The sequence below is a fragment of the Aphelocoma coerulescens genome, chromosome 2 (genome assembly GCF_041296385.1).
Source record: "Aphelocoma coerulescens isolate FSJ_1873_10779 chromosome 2, UR_Acoe_1.0, whole genome shotgun sequence".
In the NCBI taxonomy this organism is placed as follows: Eukaryota; Metazoa; Chordata; class Aves; order Passeriformes; family Corvidae; genus Aphelocoma; species Aphelocoma coerulescens.
The window spans coordinates 23133934-23151679 of record NC_091015.1 but is presented as its reverse complement, the minus strand read 5'-3'; the positions used below and the strand labels follow the sequence as shown (position 1 = coordinate 23151679).

General features: G+C 38.9%; 1 protein-coding gene across 4 annotated transcripts in view; it reads right to left on the bottom strand.

The window, feature by feature from the left end:
• CDK14 (cyclin dependent kinase 14) overlaps positions 1 to 17746 on the bottom strand; it is a 334987-nt gene that overhangs the window by 138871 nt on the left and 178370 nt on the right. The gene's annotated exons all lie outside the window — the stretch shown is intronic.

The window sequence follows — 17746 nt, the reverse complement described above, 5'->3', positions numbered from 1 at the left end:
GTCAAAAAACTTTAGAGCTTGTGGGATGACAAACTCAGATTTCCGTGACACAAAACTGTTTTGTGTCAAACAAAACACATTCCAGAAATCTCCCGTGCAGAGAGGAATAAGTACCCAACTTGCCATATCAGAAATCACGTTGCAAATAATAACACAATAACCATGCTTGCCGGCCGGTTTCTGTCACTTTACTGACCAGGATGGAGCTTTGCAAGTGCTATAGTCAGCCCAAGCACATCTTTCCTCCTCTCCTGTGACTGTTCAGCATAGAACCAGTCCTCCTCTCCTGGGAATGGAGTGGGAATGCCACTCATGCTGTTTCCTCAGTATACTGCTTCTAGATCTCCTCTACCTCGAATCCATTCCAGGTTAATGAAAACCCATCTGATTTTCAAAGAATGGCCCTTCTGGGCTAGTCCCAGCCTGTTGGAAAACTAAATGTTTTTCTTTAATCCATTCTTCACTCCCAAAACACTGTGAAAGTTTCATTTGAGGTTAGCTGCTGCACCTGGTTTCTCAGTTATAAGAGGATCATTAATGTTCCTCTGTTTAAACAAAAAAATGTTTAAAAAAAATCTTGATTTGTAAAAGCAAGCTGAGGCCATACATTGGTATCAGACAGCACCACCACGTTAAGAGCTATCCTGGTTTGAGTTAAACCATAACAAAAGGTTTATGAGTACAGGCCACATGTTTAAAGTTGCAACCAATTGGTTCCCTGGTTGGCCACATACACTGCTCTGGAAACTAAATGGAAAAATGGAAAGCAGGAGTGAACAACCAAGACAAATACTCACAAAAGCCAAAATTTGGAAGGGGAGAATTTGGCACAGTCCCACTGTTCAATCAGGCACTCACTCCCCTTGTGCAGGACTGACAGGACCTGAATCAGGCTAATGCCTCGGAGGAGCTGCTTTCTCACAGGGAGGGAGCAACCTTTGTTTTTTCTGAATAATGCTCTGCATAAAGAATGCATTTGCAATAATGAACACTTCCACTCAAAGACTCAAAATTAACGCAAATGTGTCTCATCGCACATGAGACATGGAAATACTCTCATCTTTCAGATATGTTTACATTATAAAAAGAATGCTATCCAAATATATATGTGAAACACCAACAAGATACTGCATTTCTTGTTTTGATGGTCCAGATGCAAATAGATGACAGTTACTGGGGTTTTTTTCAGATACCCTTCTGCAAGAAAATTTGCTACATATTTTATAATCCTTTGCACATCCAAATATGCTTACTCATGCAAAATTTATTTAAGAACATCCTTCAACTGAAAGAAAACTGAAGGGTAGGATTAATTAGCACAGCATGTTCGATCACTTTCTTTAAGGCTTCCCTGTCTGTTTCCATGGTTACACTACAGGAAGAATGACAATCTCATTTTAAAAAAACAGAGCTTATAGGGAACCATCAAAACTTCAAACCTTAATGACCCTTGTGCATAAAAGCCAAAAGGTAAATGGCAGATCACCAGGTGAGTACCCAATATTTACATATTGCTGCCTGAGCACGCTTTTAGCCTGGGAAGATGGAGGAAGGACCTCCTGACAAGTAGAGAACTCCCCTCTGATTCGTGTGTCTTACAAAAGATAAAAGGTCAATACATGTCCTGCTGTTGGAGCCCTGTTTTGAGAGAAGGAATCCAAGCATAAGGCCCAGTTATTAAAAATAAGGTCGTGTCAGACACACTGGGGAATTTGTGTGTAATTATGGGAAGGACATACACTCTTTAATGTTCTTCAGACACGGACATCTATGACCATTATTTATCCAAAATGAAAGAAGAAACTGTTCTGATGCATTACATACGGCAAGACTTGCACAAGATCATCTAGCTGCAGTGTGACACAAACCACAACTCAATTTTAACTCATTCATTAAACAACAGCTCAGGATACCCTGGGAAGCCCTGTATTTAAAATACAGAGTGAATGATCTATGGCTATGTATGTTTATGTCTTTAACACAGAAAATCCCCTGCTGCCTCCTACTCTGAACCTAAAAAAAAAAAACAAAAGGAAGAAATTTTTTTTCCCTTGGTAAACACAATTGTCTCTACTTCTTCTGGATGTATCTTAGACTCAGAGGATGTATCTGATTTTACCTAGGACCACTTATTGACAAAACATATTGCACTGATTCATCACTGTAATTTTTAAATTGTATTTGGCTTTTACAAGAGGCTGTAGCTACATCCAGACTTGAGACCTATCCAATACACACATCTTTGGCTACACGAGCACAAATATTAATATTTGATATCTCTCTAGCTGCAGGATAGCTTTCTAGCCAACTTCATATGACAAGCGGGAAGCCTTTGTTCACAGCAAATATGCTTCTGCAAATGAGAAAACAAGTCACGTCTGCAAAAACAAAGGCTTATCAACCATGTGCATGGTTTCCCTTTCTATTATACCTTAAATGTGTTGAGCAGTTTATTATTTTGATTTAGCTATATTTAAAAGGGCTCTAGCAAGCATACTAAAAAATAAAATGGTTTTCTTGTTGCTTTTCCTTGATTTAGATTCTTGATGTGCTTCCTTTTCTAGCTTCCTGTTTTGTTTATTTAACAATTACTTAGTTTGAGGTAAATGGCTTATTGAACCGTAACTGTGAGTCAGTAATCATATTAAAATTTTGTTAATTTATTCTGTTGTAGATCATGAACTGTCAACTTAACCTATTTACTCAGCTACTTGCTTTCCAGCAGAAGCACATTTATTCAGTGAACACCTGAGTGACAACAAAAAACAAAAATGTAAAATGGGTGGAGACACTGACTGCTTCAGTGAAGCAGTCAGCACTCTAACCCAGAAGCCAGCTCTTGGCAATCAAAAGTGTCCTGCAGCTTTTAGGTCCCTCTGCTGTTTATCTGAATGCATCTGTCTCCAATATGCAACTTTACATCCGAGTTAAATTCCTCTCAAATAAGATAAATTACCTAGAATATCCTATGTCCTGGTCCTAATATAGCCATTAGCTTATGATAGTGCTGTTCATTTATAAAAGTTACTCACTATCAGGGAGAGACTAATTAGGATCTTAATTAGTATTCCCCAAATGCACTTGAGCAATGACTAGTCTTCCAAACTGGAGTGCAGGAGTCAGTTTTCAAGAGACAGAGAGAAGTAAGTAAGACAAAAGATGTGTGCCTCTCAGTCTGTCTGGTTTTTCCAGCTGTTATCAGCTGTTCTAATAAAAGATTATTTTTCCCTCCAGGTCTTATCTCATGAATGTCTTCACACAATCACTTACAGTAACACAGATGATAATTATTCTAGTCTGTGAATAGACTCAACTGTCAGTTGACAAACACAAGTTACAGAATGGGGAGACACAGAAATAGTTTTCCTGCTACCAGAATGAATGACTCTAGCACTCATGAAAAGTGTTTGTCTCTTTCCAACAAATCCACATCATCTTTTTCATTACAACCTCTGTCCTCTGCCCCCTGTGCCACCCAAAGGATCACAGGGAATAGAAAAGAGAGTTACAAGAAAGAGCTCAGCTCTTGGCTGTTTATTATAAGATCCCTTTGGTTAATTTGTTTGAAAGCTATCATAGCTATAAAGCTGTTTATTTCTTTGCTTTAAAATCCTTATAAATAATTTCTGATACGTTTTGAAAAAAGCACACTGATTTTCAACATGTACGATGACTGACAAATTTATTCATTGTCTATAAGCAGGAAAAAACACACTAAAAACTGGGTACTATGCAAAAAGGGGTACAGAAATACAAAAGGAAGATACACTTTTGACACCAGGAAAATGTATCTACCCCCACGGCATTCTGGGTCAGCATGAATATGTTCAAAGTGCCTCTGCTAGTCTGGAGGTAGAAAAGAAACAGTGTGGGCAGGAATAAAAAAAAGGAAACAAACTGCATCAACATTAAAAACATTCACACAGATGTAAAAGCGAACAGGACTCAAGGACAGTAAGAAATTTCACATCAAAGATAACTTCTGCTTTACAGAAAAGATCTGGATTCCTTATGGACATGGTATACATGCCCACAATAGCCTTAACAGCTGATTGATTTAAATCTTGCTTTCCAGATTCTGGATTTTTTCTTAACAATTTGTTGTTTCACAAGAAGTCTATGAGAAGATGATGCCCCCTACTCCTCTAAATGTCTCAGCAGGAACACACCACTTTGCTAATAGGGCTCTAAGTGAAAATATCAGACTTACTCATTGCACAGTGAAGTTATTGGGTTTGAAGCAAAGAGTTAACAATTGCTGAACAGATGGCTTTAAATGGGGAAGACCTGCAGAGTGCAGGGAGGAAATCCTAGAAAGACAAACAGGCGGAAAATATTTCTTCACTGAAAATGAGAACTAATGCATCTCAGGATATTTTAACATTCCTTGGGAAAAGAGAGAAAACAGGGAAGCAGCTATGAATGAATGAGCCTAATCAATACTGGACAATTATTTGTGTAATAGTAATAACTTATATGAGGAATTTTAAGACATAACTAATGAACTTGCTGAAGACAAGAAAGGTAACAGACCACTTTGACACAGTTTTGAGGTATAAATATTTCATTGCTGTTAGGATTTTCCCCTAATAAATCAAAGGAACCCAGAAAACAGAAAAAAAAGAGATTCAGGAGAACAGTGTTGTATGGAGACAAATTTTGAGCTATGGATGTCCTATTTGGTGAAGTATAATAGTTCATCAAGCACCAAACACAGAAGTTAACAACCTACTGCAGGCTATTGGGTTTGATGCTAACAATTTACAGTGATCTCTACCTTTACAAAGGTAAAGCAGGACTGCAAGGGTCATTTCTGGATGACTCCATCTGGCATTCAAGTAAAAATGAACCAACCCTTTTCAATTGGTAACTGGATAACTTATCATTTGAGAGGTACTTGACGTATGGCATGAGACAGGTTAAATACAACACAGCAGTAAAGAAATAAATATGCTTCTTCTGTGCTCTCCAAGACTAATCTTTTTTTAGAAAATCATCACATAGACAAACTGCCTCACCCTCTACTCAGGTGCAAAGAGGACTGAACACATACCAGATGCAAGTCAGTTGTATACAGGGGCATCAGTACCATTTAAATCCTTCTGGTTTCATGTTGTATTAAACCTGACAGCTGAAGAACTGTTTAATAAGCAGAATTTGGTGCTACTGTAGTGGTTTACAGTCATCCAAATAGAAACATAGAAGATAAGTTTCACTGACAGTTTTATGTTCAAACATCTAATCCCAGTTGCTTACCCTCAGTTAATTTTGTTTCTTAACTGACCGTACCACACTGGCAATGACAAGGTGATGCCACGTACTGCTCTCTCCACCTCTTGGAGGGGTCCACAACTCAGTGAAGTGAACCCATGCAGTGCTGGACACAAGGCAACAATAGTAGCATGGTGTAGAAACTCAGTCGGGGAGGGGTTCGGACGGTACGGATGGACGGAGATGAGAGATCTCTATAAGCAGATCTTTGGTGCACGCTGTTTATTGCAAAGGGCGTGGGTACAAGGCCACTGCTTAGAGCTGCCAGCTGCAGCTCCAAGCAGGCCCACGGTGTAAGAGAGAGGGAGAGAGCAAGAGCAAGAGAGCTAAGAGCGTAAGTAAAAGAGAAGAGCTAAGAGAGACGAATTAAGAGAGCTAGAGAGTGAGGTCCTTGTTACAATACAATAAATCATCTTCTGTACTGAATATTCTAATTCTCACTAGCCAATCTAATATAAGGTACAAATCCTATGGCATTTACATACAGCCTATAAGATTTATTACATTACCATAGAGTGTTACATTTTAACTTCTAAAAACTACTCCTTGGACCCCTTCTGCTGAGCTAGTAGGGTCTGCTCTGACCCTTGGACCTGTCTGCAAGCAGAGGGTATTGTCTAATCAAGAGGGGATTACCTTCAGCCGGCTATACCATTGTTTTCTAGTTGTTCAGTAACTAAGACTTGTTATCTCAAAGATGGCTTTCATTTCGATGTCGCTTATACTTCTCATATTCCCAAAATCTTTTGTTAGGCAATCATATTTATAAGGCTTTCCCGTTTCATCTTCCCCAACAGCATGGTTACTGGGATGTTACTCTATGGAGTGATTTATTCCAGTGGGATCAGTTTTGCTGATCCATCATTTCCTATCTAGCTGTAAAATATCTGGAGAACTTTGATGAAGAGCATATCTCAAGTCATGGTCAGCTATTAAAAGCCTAATCAAGTCGCTGCAAATTTATTTGAACTTGTCTAGAATAAGTAGTTTAACAAGAACAGGGCTACATGGAAAACAAGTATTTGGACAGTATTAGCATCTATAGACAAACAGTGTTTTTGAAAATCAGATCTAACAAGTATTTTATTTATAAATCAAGCAGTGCTGCCATTTGACATTACCCTGAAGGAGTGGAATCTGTGGATCTGAAAAACTGTTACCCTATGGGTGCTGAAACCACCAATTCTTACAATACAAGGCCTGACTTATGTATAAAAAACACAATTCCATGGCTAGTATCCACCAGATCCTGGCCCCTGTACTGCAGAGCCAGTGCAAGTGGGTTTGACGCGCCTCCTTTTCCAGCCAAGGTGTCACCTGAGCACACATTCCTATGCTGCAGAACACAGCTGCCTTTGGTGCCTCATCCAGCCTCAGCTTACAAACCATGGCTGCCCTGCCTGGCACAAACAGTTCTCTAGAGCTCATGGAGTTTAATCCAGCCTGCTTCCAGTACCTGAGCCAGACTATTTATAGAAAAGACAAATATTTAGCTGACTTTTGTCATTGCTACAATGTGATACCTCACAACTTACATATTCCCTTACTAGGTAAAACACTGTCTTGGAGTTCTATCAAAGAACTCCAGTACATTTTGCATGTGTTATCACATTAGTATATATATTCACATACTAGGTAACACCCACAGCATCTAAAGCCACATCGGACTGCACAGGCTGAAGTCAGAGAAAAATTATCTGAAAACAGATGTTGGTGCAAAATTTACAAAACTGAAAAAAAATTCTCAATTATATAAAAGCTTTTTTAAATACAGAGAACAAAATAACTAAAAATACCCTTGAAGATTTCACTAATTTTCAAAACTGTTTCCACTTTGTTTTCAAGAGTGAAGCCATTAAGAAAATCTGTATAAGCATTGTTGCTTCTGTAAAGCAATATTATAATGCAACATCTAACAAGAGAAATCTCTTGAGTCTCAGATTCACCTGTTCAATTGAATTGCTCCTCAAAACTCATTTAATGTGCATGTCATTTTAAATCATCTGAATCACAAATCTTAGAAGAAAAGTTTTATGTGAGAGACATTCCAATATGCTTAGGTCTAAATGATTATTTGACTTTGCATCAGTAATAAGGCATCCATATTCCTGCAGAGCCACCTAATCAGTTCTTAATACAATTTTGTCAAAGAAAAGGCAGAAATGGAAACAGACAATTTCATTTATAAAAAACTTACATTAGAAGGGTATTAAGGCTATTCCTTAACAGTACAGTTCTGGAAATACGTAGTTAAAAAACAAGTGCTCCTAATGCTGCATCTTTCTCTGAAGTGATAATGAACACTAAAATGCCCCTGCCAAAATGGCAAAGCTGGAGCTATACTACAACCCAATCTAGTCCTTCATGTACATGTGTAAGCCTAGCAAGTCAGTAGAACTGCAACACCCTGTATTGTAACTAATAAAAGAAGTGAAAATTTGTTTGCACTGAAATCAGGCCATTTTTTATCTATTCTTTCATTTAACTTGAGGACAATGGATGTACTTTTGAATGAAGTGCTCAATAAAAATCACCTGTAGATTGCAAGCAAAGGATCCCTAATAGTATTTTGACCCCTGACAAAATACTACCTGCCATACTGTTATTGAAGCATTCCATGCTTTATTTAAACCATTTACTCTATCAAGTTTGCATGTATGAATCAATTGTTAGCAAGCATTTCTCATTTAGTATCACATCCTGCAACCTGTGTAGCAAAGCTGGTGGTAATCCTGAGCACTGTAAAACAGAATGGGCAAAGAATTGACAGCACTAGGTGACCTTTTTTCTTATCCCTACCCCCACCCTTTTTTATTTAGTTAGTTTTTTTCTAAGGTCTACAGAAAGGTCAGAGCTGAACCAAATTTCCAGCCTGCTTCAGAAGTCCAGAAATAACTTAAAAAACATTGCAATGACATATCCTTATAAGAAAATATAGTCACAAGATCAAATAAATTCAATGCCTGAGTGACTTTAAAATTGCTGCAATAAGAAGGATATGAATATGTTCATGGCTGTGGGTGGGAATAAAAGAGATTACATCTGAAAATCTCTTCCTACCTTATTTCCAATGACCACACCAAAAAATTGCTGTACAGTTTGACATATTATGAGCCATAAAAGCCAAAGGTGGCACAACCAACCTCAGAGAAGAGCTTGAGGACCTCTAACAAGGTGAAGATCTAACCTGCCATTCTCCCTACCATGTAAAGCAAAAGTTACTCAGCACCGTTTTCTCCCCATTTTCTCCCCATGCAAAGTGGTTGTTAATGTTCCCACATCACCCAGACATAAAGCTGCTGGTTCCTGATCTCCCACTTTTAAGTTTTTTTAACTTTGGGTTTTTCAAATTATAAGACCAAAAAGTCAACTGAATTTTGGTTATTTGTAATATACATAAGGGTAGATACTCAGAGTTATCATTTATTTGTATAGTTTTTGAAATGGAAATTGCTGGAGAAGCGTTAAGTATTGCTAAGACAAGCACTGCCTGATCACTTCTGGCTATCATCAAGGCTAACTGATGCAGGGGAAACTCTCATCTTTATGCAGGTAGCCCTGCAAGCATGATTTTAATTTATATCAGGACAAATTATGCATCTATGAATATATTAATACAACCAGCACTGTGTCTTTCAGAAAGAATGAAAAAACTCATGCATAAATTATTGAGAATTACATAGACATAAAGGGACTGTGTTGCAGAAAGGTAAGGTTTTAAGCTGTCTGGGACAAAACAAATGATGTTATACATTACAGAGCCATCGTTTCTTTAAAATGCAATCTCAATTATGGAATTATTTCAGACCATGTTAAAGGCACATTTCTCTTAATGACCTGCCAGTTCTGTTCACGTTAATCTTTTTCTTTGCATATCAATATTTTTGTTCTGACTGATGATGAATTTTTTCTTCTTTAATCCACACCTTTCCCAGTTAACCTTTCATATCTACAGAGCTGATTATTTCCTGTGTGAAATAAATCTGCATAACTATTAACACACTAATGACATTAAAATAATTTTAAAACTTGGCATAATTTTCTCACTATATAATGCAGTATGTTCTCTTAAATAAGGAAACATAAAGCAAAATCAATATCAGACCAAGAAATCATAATCAGACCAAGAAAGCAAAGATAGAGAGTACTGTTGGAGCTACCTGGAGGCCTACATTCAAAAGCTTTACCATGAGCAGTACCTTCTTCTGTAGTATTTTTTCCCTGTAACTGCTGTAACAGAAACAAGCAAAGAAGCTTCAAAACAACAAAGTTTTAATGCAAGTTTGATATTTTAAATACAGGCACTCGTAACCATGATAATCAAAAGGACATGAACTAAGGCTATGACAGAAGCAAGAGGTGTAAAAGGAGAAAATGTTCTCATATAAAACTGAGAGAACACCATCACATGACTGAACAAGGCTTTTTTCAATAAAACAATATTTGTTTTAAATACATCTACAGATTCATATGGATGGATGGATGGATGGATGGATCTCTTTAGTACAGAGAGCAGGTCACAGTTCTCCGTGTCTTCTGTGCCATTGTCACATAACAGTCTAGTTCACACTTAGGTGGGCAATAAAACGCAATAAAAACAAAAAAGATTCTCATAATAACACAGCACTGAGCAGCTGCAGTGCAGATGACATCCAAATCCCATGTTCTTCTTAAGTACAAAACACTGAAACAGATTTTTCATTGCCGTTGTTTTAATGGTGTCATAACCAACTTCCTTTATTACCCTTAATGGATAATTAAGATGCTTTCCTCCTATTTAAACCCTTGATATAACTCTCACTTGTAACAATAGAGAATTGGATTGAACCCTAAGTAATCTGAGATGTGTTTAACAGGGGACCCATTCAGTGAGTCACACCAATCTCCAGGTCCTTTATGCTTTTTAAAAAATAAAACATTTTCCTTTTCAGTCAATAATCCTATACAGTGCTTCTCAGTGGGAAGAGCTTAAGTTACAGCATATGCTTTAGTAAAGGCTGAAAAGACTAGTATTTAAAGAATTTTACTTCAATTGTTAAATTGAAGTAAATTGTTTGGCACAGACAAAATTTCAGTATGTGGTTCTACTTTGTATTAACAATTGGCAGAGAGAAGTTAAAGTCTTAGTTGAATACAAAAACTCCCTATAGCTTTTGCAACTGCTGTCTCCAGACAGTAAACCCAAGTCAAATCTATTCTTTCTTCATAGACTATGAAACCTAATTTCTGTCCATAAAGGATTCTTCCTGCATTGACTCTCACATGGTAATTTTTTGTATAGATTTAACTGGTACTTCAATAAAACCATCAGATCTATGAAGCAATTTAGATGGAGATTCATTGTCAGAATGACAAACCAAATAAACAGGAGAAGAAAGAAACATTTCCAGCAGCACCAGACCGCACCTTCTCCTCCATCTTCACCTCTGAAAAAATTCTGTAGCCCAAATGCCATAAATCAGCACTTTGTACTGCTGTTGTTTGAAATTTTCTGCCATCTACCCATCTCCCTTCCCATTTCACCACAGATCTGAGCTTGACAACAGAAGGTCACAAGCACAGCATATCAAGCCCTTGCTCCTGGGAGGGAAAGGGAAGAATGCAGCTTTGGCTACTCCCTGACAGCAGCCAATCAGACCATTAGAAACGGAGGAGGAAGGTCTGGGGGTGGAGGGAAAGCCTATCATCCTGGGGAAGCAAAATAAATAACATGGCAGCCTGCCACAGGTCTCTGGGTGCACAGTGCCCACAGCATTTGAAGCCTACAACATTTATCTTTCCTCCAAGAAAAAAGATTTGAAGGTGCCGTAGCTATCTATCAGCTCTGCTCCTAAGCTCTGGCCTGACTTTGCCTGGATGTAGAAAGTGTGGAGAGCAAGGGCTTTTTACCCTGACTCAGTAGCAGGTGACCAAGGCTATTCCAGGACAAAAACACGCAGTCTGCTCTGCTGCTCCAGCCCCAACTGCCACTGTAAACAGCAATGGCAGCTTCTGCTCTCCATGGAAAATGAGGTGTTTACAGTTCATTACAAAAATAACTGTGCTTTATGAAGACCTGCAAGCTGACTCAGGTTTGAGCATTTTGGGGTTCTCTTGCCAGGTTCCTACTTTGTTTTTTTCAACTTTCTCACCACATTGTCACTGAAGTCATCTTCATTTCTTGATATTTAATACAACTAGAGTCCTCAAAGAAGCCCATTACTGCCCTTCCTGAGGGGTACAAGAACCAATTCTTCAGATTTCAAAGGCTGTTATCAGAAAGGAACAGGCTGCACCTGGGGTAACAACAACCTCTCGCAGGAATATGGGAGAGTAATTTCTTTTCTTTCCATGTTCAACTCAGACAGGGTGTAAGAGGGGCCTGTGGACCTGTGTTTGGAGTTAGGCGGTTTTCTTTACCAGCAGAAGCCTCTGATAACCAATACCCAGACAGCTTCCAGCCCCTCTCTAGAGCCTGTAGAAGGGCTGCTGTGGAGGGCAGGAGCTGTATTGGGCCAGCTGCCCCAGGGGTGACCAGGCTGCATCTACAACTCACCTCAAATGGCTGCAATGTTCCTTAGGGTCACTTAAAGCCAGGTGACCAAAGGGAGCCAGCCTACGTAACTAGAGGCACTCTCAGAGGAGTTTTGCTAACGATTTCATCAAGCCTCACTGACAATATAATACCAGCCCTCTGAGCACAGAGACACCTCCTTGTATCACCATCTTCAAGAACTGATACTCTGTGGAACATTTACACAGGAATAACATAGCAGTTATCCATGCAAGCAATCTTTTATGCCATTCAACTTTTCCTATGAATTTTATACAGTGCATTATAAAGAAACCCTTATGGGATTCTTACTGTGAAGAAAAAAAAAACCTAATTTTTTTTCAACTTATCAACATAGTCTTGGTAATTTTAACAGTAAGCTGTACAGGAATAACCTTGTCCTTCATGACATACCCCTGTCATGCTCTCCACAGAAAAATCTATATGGAAATGCACGGAAACATCCTCTCTAATACTCAGGTGCAGTTTTAAACTGCAACTCCATTGAGTATAATTCCCTTTATTATAATCCTGAAGTCTCTTTGCTCCTGTTATCTATTATTAATCATTCTATGTATCTGGAAGAATGCATGGTTGAATCACAGTGACTTGATTATTTCTTTTACTACATCAGAGGGCTTTATATTAACAAAACTCCAAACGCTTAAGGCAGGACTTTCACCATAAAATAGATCTCCTGCAGATCCTTACTCATCCAGAGAGATCCCCAAAGACAATAAAAAGCAGTCAGGAAAAGCTTCAGGGTCAGTGTTATTTGAGAGAATAAATGAAAGACATTTTCATGAAGATGTCATACCGTTTTTTCTCTCCAAAGCCCATTCTCACAGATGAGAAAGAGCAGAAACAAGCATTAAAGCATTAAAATACTAAGTTCCTGATGCTCCTTGTCACTCATCTTGCAACACAAGAATTTGTTGGTAGTGTTACTGCAGTTTGAAGATTTTGTTGGAGGACTAAAATTACCAAGAACTGGGGCAGGGATTGGGAGGGAGGGAAAATATCTATGCAAGTCTTTTCTATATTTTTCAATTTAGAAAATTATCAATCATCAAGTTTTCCTATCCTTGCAAATTATACTCAAGCTAACAATACTTCTAGACTTATTGTTCCATACTTTGTACTTTGCACCTGTGTGCCTGCTATGTAGGTACTTAAACTATGCAGCTGCCTGCATATTTTATACACCGTGTCTTGGAGCCATAGCACAGAGAAAAAGGCAGTATACATACTAAAAAGAATCACATCCAACTAAAAGATGTGATTACACAGAAGGTCCTTGCACTTACAATAACTGCACAATCCAAAACAGAGACCAAACAGATCTTCAAACTTCACGTTCACCCACTTCATGCAGCTCACTTCTGTTGCAGGTCTAACAGAGGAGATGAAAGGGAAAGGCAGCTGCAGGGAAGATTCACGAAGAAATTCCCTGAGAAACAAACCCCAGAAGCAGGTTGATCATCTCAGACGTGAAGCAGGCCAAGGGCCCTACTAGTGACTTGGCCAGTTTCTCTCACAGACTCAGAAGTGCTTTAACTGTGTCACATGCTAGTCAAGTCTAAATGACCTGATGATATTCTCAGTGCATTGAAAGGTGATGTCACCTCAAAGCTACGTAAATCATTTTTTTTTTAAATATCTAATAACAAGTATAACTATGTATTTTTCAACCCAGAAAGCAAAAAATTCTTTTAACTAAAGGATATGTAAGGGTAATTATGCTATGATCTGATTAAAGGTCCACATTGTTGCTGGAGATGTCAGAATATTAGATTGCTAGTGGATCTTTTCAAAGAATAAGAAACAAGGCACAAAAGGACTAAATCACTCCTGGAAAGTCCCACAAAGAAGACAGGACCCACCTCCTACCTGATTATCATAAGGTATTGAGGGACTTGGTGCTGGAGTTTATTAAGTATGGTAATCTGCATGCAAACAGAACTGATTAGCCAATCTTGATTTATATCAGCATATACAATAACTAAATAGCAATATCCAATCATTAAGAAACAAAACAAAACAAGCATGGTATTTACTGAGTCACAGAACCACACAAGAAAGAGAATTCGCCTAGTTCAATCTGCTCAAGGCTTAGTCCAGTAAGGGAAGCAAAAAGAGATTTCATAACATCTCTGGGCTGCTCCAGTGCTGAAGTACTTTCATACTGAACATTTCCTTCCTTATAGCCAGTTGTGTTTCAGCTTATGACCATTATCCCTCATCCTCCCACTGTGCACCTCAGTAAGGAGTACCATCATGCTATGCATCACCATCCTCTTGGTAACCAACTCTTAATGTACCGGGAGACTGCAGAGCTACTCATTTCATTACAGAAGGCAATCCCATGGATCAAACATGATTTACCTTGTGGCAAACACTTTCTTTGCATCTTCCAAGAAGCCTCACTCCATTATTTCCTCAGGGATAGTGGTTGACCAAGCTGCAATACTCCAGACCTTTCTTCTTGCCCTTTCAAATGGTTAACACAATAACCTTTCTCCAGTTTTTGGGAGCCTCCCTCAATCCATAGTCTTTCAAAGATCACAGAGAGAAGCCTGACAATGACATCAGTTGGCTTTCCCAGTACCCTCAGGTGCATGGTGTGATTCTTGGGTTTGTCCTGGGCAGGGCCAGAAGCTGGACTCTATGATGCTTACTGGTCCCTTCCAGCTGAGGAGATTCTATGATTCTATGAACTCACAGAGGTCAAGATTTCTTGGAAGATATCCAAGATCAGTTATTTTCCACTCATGCCCTTCCTCCCTGAACCACATCTCTGAGAACAAAAGCTGTGAGATCTTATTCATGAAGACCAAGACAAGGACAGGACAGAGCACCTCAGCCTTATCCGAGTCTGCTTTGACTTATGCCACCCACCTAGCATGGAACTTAAATTTTCTACAGACACTTACTGCTTTACTCCATCATGCTCTTCCAGAGTTTTACCTTTGCCTCCTCAACACCCTGTTGTTGCCCATCTCCTTCATTACCTTGACACATTTTTCTCCCAGACACTTTACTCACCTCACATAGCTCCTGGGGCCCTTCTCACACCTCAGGCCCTTCTGCCTGTGGCCACCCAGAAGCACCCTCACATAGTCAAAGACAGGCACAGCTTGTCTGGTCCTCTGGTCCTTTCACCTGTATTTGCTTTCATACTCCAGATCCTCCTTCCAACCCTTCTTGTAGATGGGTGTCACATTTGCTGACCTCCAATCACCTGGGACCTCCCCAGCTAACCAGGATCGATGATAAATTATGGAGAGTTGCTTGATGGAATATCCTCAATACCCTCATGCGAGTCCCATCTGGACCTATGGACTTGTGAGTGCCTGGGTGGCACAGGAGGTCACTAACTACTTCCTGCTGGATTGCAGGGGCTATGTTCTGCTCCCTGTCCATGTCTACCAGCTCAGGGGGCTGAGGATTACTAGTCTTTCTGATGAAGATGGAGGCAAAATTCTTATGGTGTTACTCATTAGAGGTTTAAAATACTTTATTTCTACTTAAGGCTGACATATGCAGGGGGGGAAATAAACTCATAGACAGTTCGCCAAATTCACACCACAGGATCAAAAATAATTCTTGCACTTCATTCCATAAGAATTCCTAATACACTATACTTTCCTCTGGAATTTTAATTAGATTTTAAAAAGAATGCAAGTATGGTGTTCAAGGACTATTTTTCATAGCAACAATTACTCAAGATGTAGTCTCCCCTATTATATCTTCTCAAGAAAGCCATTTTTTATAGCTCATCCATTTTTAATTTGATAAAGCCTCTATATTCTCTTCTCCCTTTTCCTTTGACTGCTGAGTCTTCTCATAAATGTTCATTTCCTGGCAGCTAGAGCACAATGAACAGAAAAGCAAACTGCTGTTCATCTGAACAAAGACACTCCCACACAGTGGAGTATCTATGTCTGGGAGCCCTGCTATAGAAAAACACATGCCCACAGTTATTCAAAGATTCCACTTCAGCCGCAGTGCAATGCACTGGCAGACATGAATAGCCTTTCTTTTACCTTGTTTATTCAAGAACTATGATCCACTAGCCTGCTTTCAAGTATTTGATATCCTACAGTGAAGAGATTAAATTAGCCTGACGCCAAATGAAAAACTTCAGACATGAAGTTGATTTTTTGGGTAAACTAACGAAACTAAAATCTGAAGGTCTTTTCCTTAGAGATTAAAAGGCCTTTGCTCTAGGATTTTATATTTATTATGTTAGCGAAGTCAATCCTATCTCTGAGAGAAACTGATTTCTTGATAGGTTCTCTCCTGCCTTGAGTGCATTTGAAAGCAAAGCAACCATCTTTCTAATTTCCATGCCACTCCTCATGTAATTAATTAAGTATACAATCTAAACCAACTTCCTTTCCAAGCACATTATTACAAATCAGTCATTTGTGGGAGAAAAACATAAAGAGAAATAGGACTGTATTTTACATCTTGTTTAGGAAGAGTCTTTCATATTGGGAAGTTGGAAGATGGGCTATAATAATACAGCATTTAAATAAGTAAATATGCACAGGGCACACATAGAGCACTGGTGTGCTCTCATTTGTCATGCTTCTAGTGAAAGAGGTCATGAGCCTTCAGACTTTAACCTCATCACTTCCAATTTTTCATCTTGGTTTTTGGAAGAGAAATTTAACCCATCTGGTTTTCAGTTTTATGAGGTCATGAGCCATGAAAGAAAATCTAGCTTTAAAAAAAAAGAGATATATAATCTCTCTGTGTATAAGAGTAGGTTATGCAGATGTTTCTGTTATGTCAGGACAAACTTAAAAGAGAAAAAGTATTCTCTGCACAGTACTATGCACTCATATGTCTGCCACTGTGTATTTCTTTCTGGTTGTACTTACGCATTTCTAGTCCCTCTATCAAAACCATACACAATGGTCAACCTTAAACTCCTGCCAACACAAAGCTGTGAAAATCCTGCCTTTGATGTCATCACTGGGATATTTAGCCTGGGATATGTTAGCACTGGGATATGTTAGCACTGGGGTATGTTAGCACTGGGATATGTTAGCACTGGGGTATGTTAGCACTGGGATATGTTAGCACTGGGATATTGGTGCTACGAGGCAGAAAGTTCATCAGAAGTGAAAGATAGTTACATTTCCTACTACAGCAGGGCATGAACAAGCATCCCAGCCTGTCCTCTGCTCTATGGCAGCACCAGCCAACACTACCAGACAGAGTCAACTTATGTCTGAGTTGGACATTTCACTGATCAGTTCACACCCCCAGCAATGCATTTAATAGTGCTGGTGAAAGGCACGTTGGTTTCTTTTTTTCTTAAAAACACAGCTAAAAAGTCTGCGGCCTCCCTCTCCCTAGCCACCCAAGCCATAGAGCTTCAGCAACCACCCCCACACCACAGGAAACATTTTGCATACAAAAGAGTTTGTGAGATCTTTTATGGTTTTCAGCATCCACCAAAGCTAGAGAACCAACATTACAATCTCCTGAAAGATTTATAATATGGGGATACTTGGGAGTCAGATTACTTCACAGTGTTCTATACACATAAATGATACAACAAAACTATTAAACAGCACACCACCTTCAACAGAGGATTACCTCATATTTCACTACAAGAACACTGAATGATGCACCTGCTTCATGAACTTAAGAGGTAAAAGCTCATAGTAAAATGCAACATGCAGGAATGTTTTTTTAAGCATATATTTCAAAAACCAGCAAGTTTTGAAAAATTACAACAAAAAAATCATACGTAATTCGGGAAACAATTGCTTCTAATACTATTTCTCTAATTCTCTTACAATCCAAAGGCCAATCAAGTTCTTGCAGACTGTGTCCACCTTAAGTCCTCTTCCCTTCTCCAGCACAGCAAATACACACTGAGCTGTTAATTGCAGTAACGCTAATTAAAAGACAAAACCTCATGAC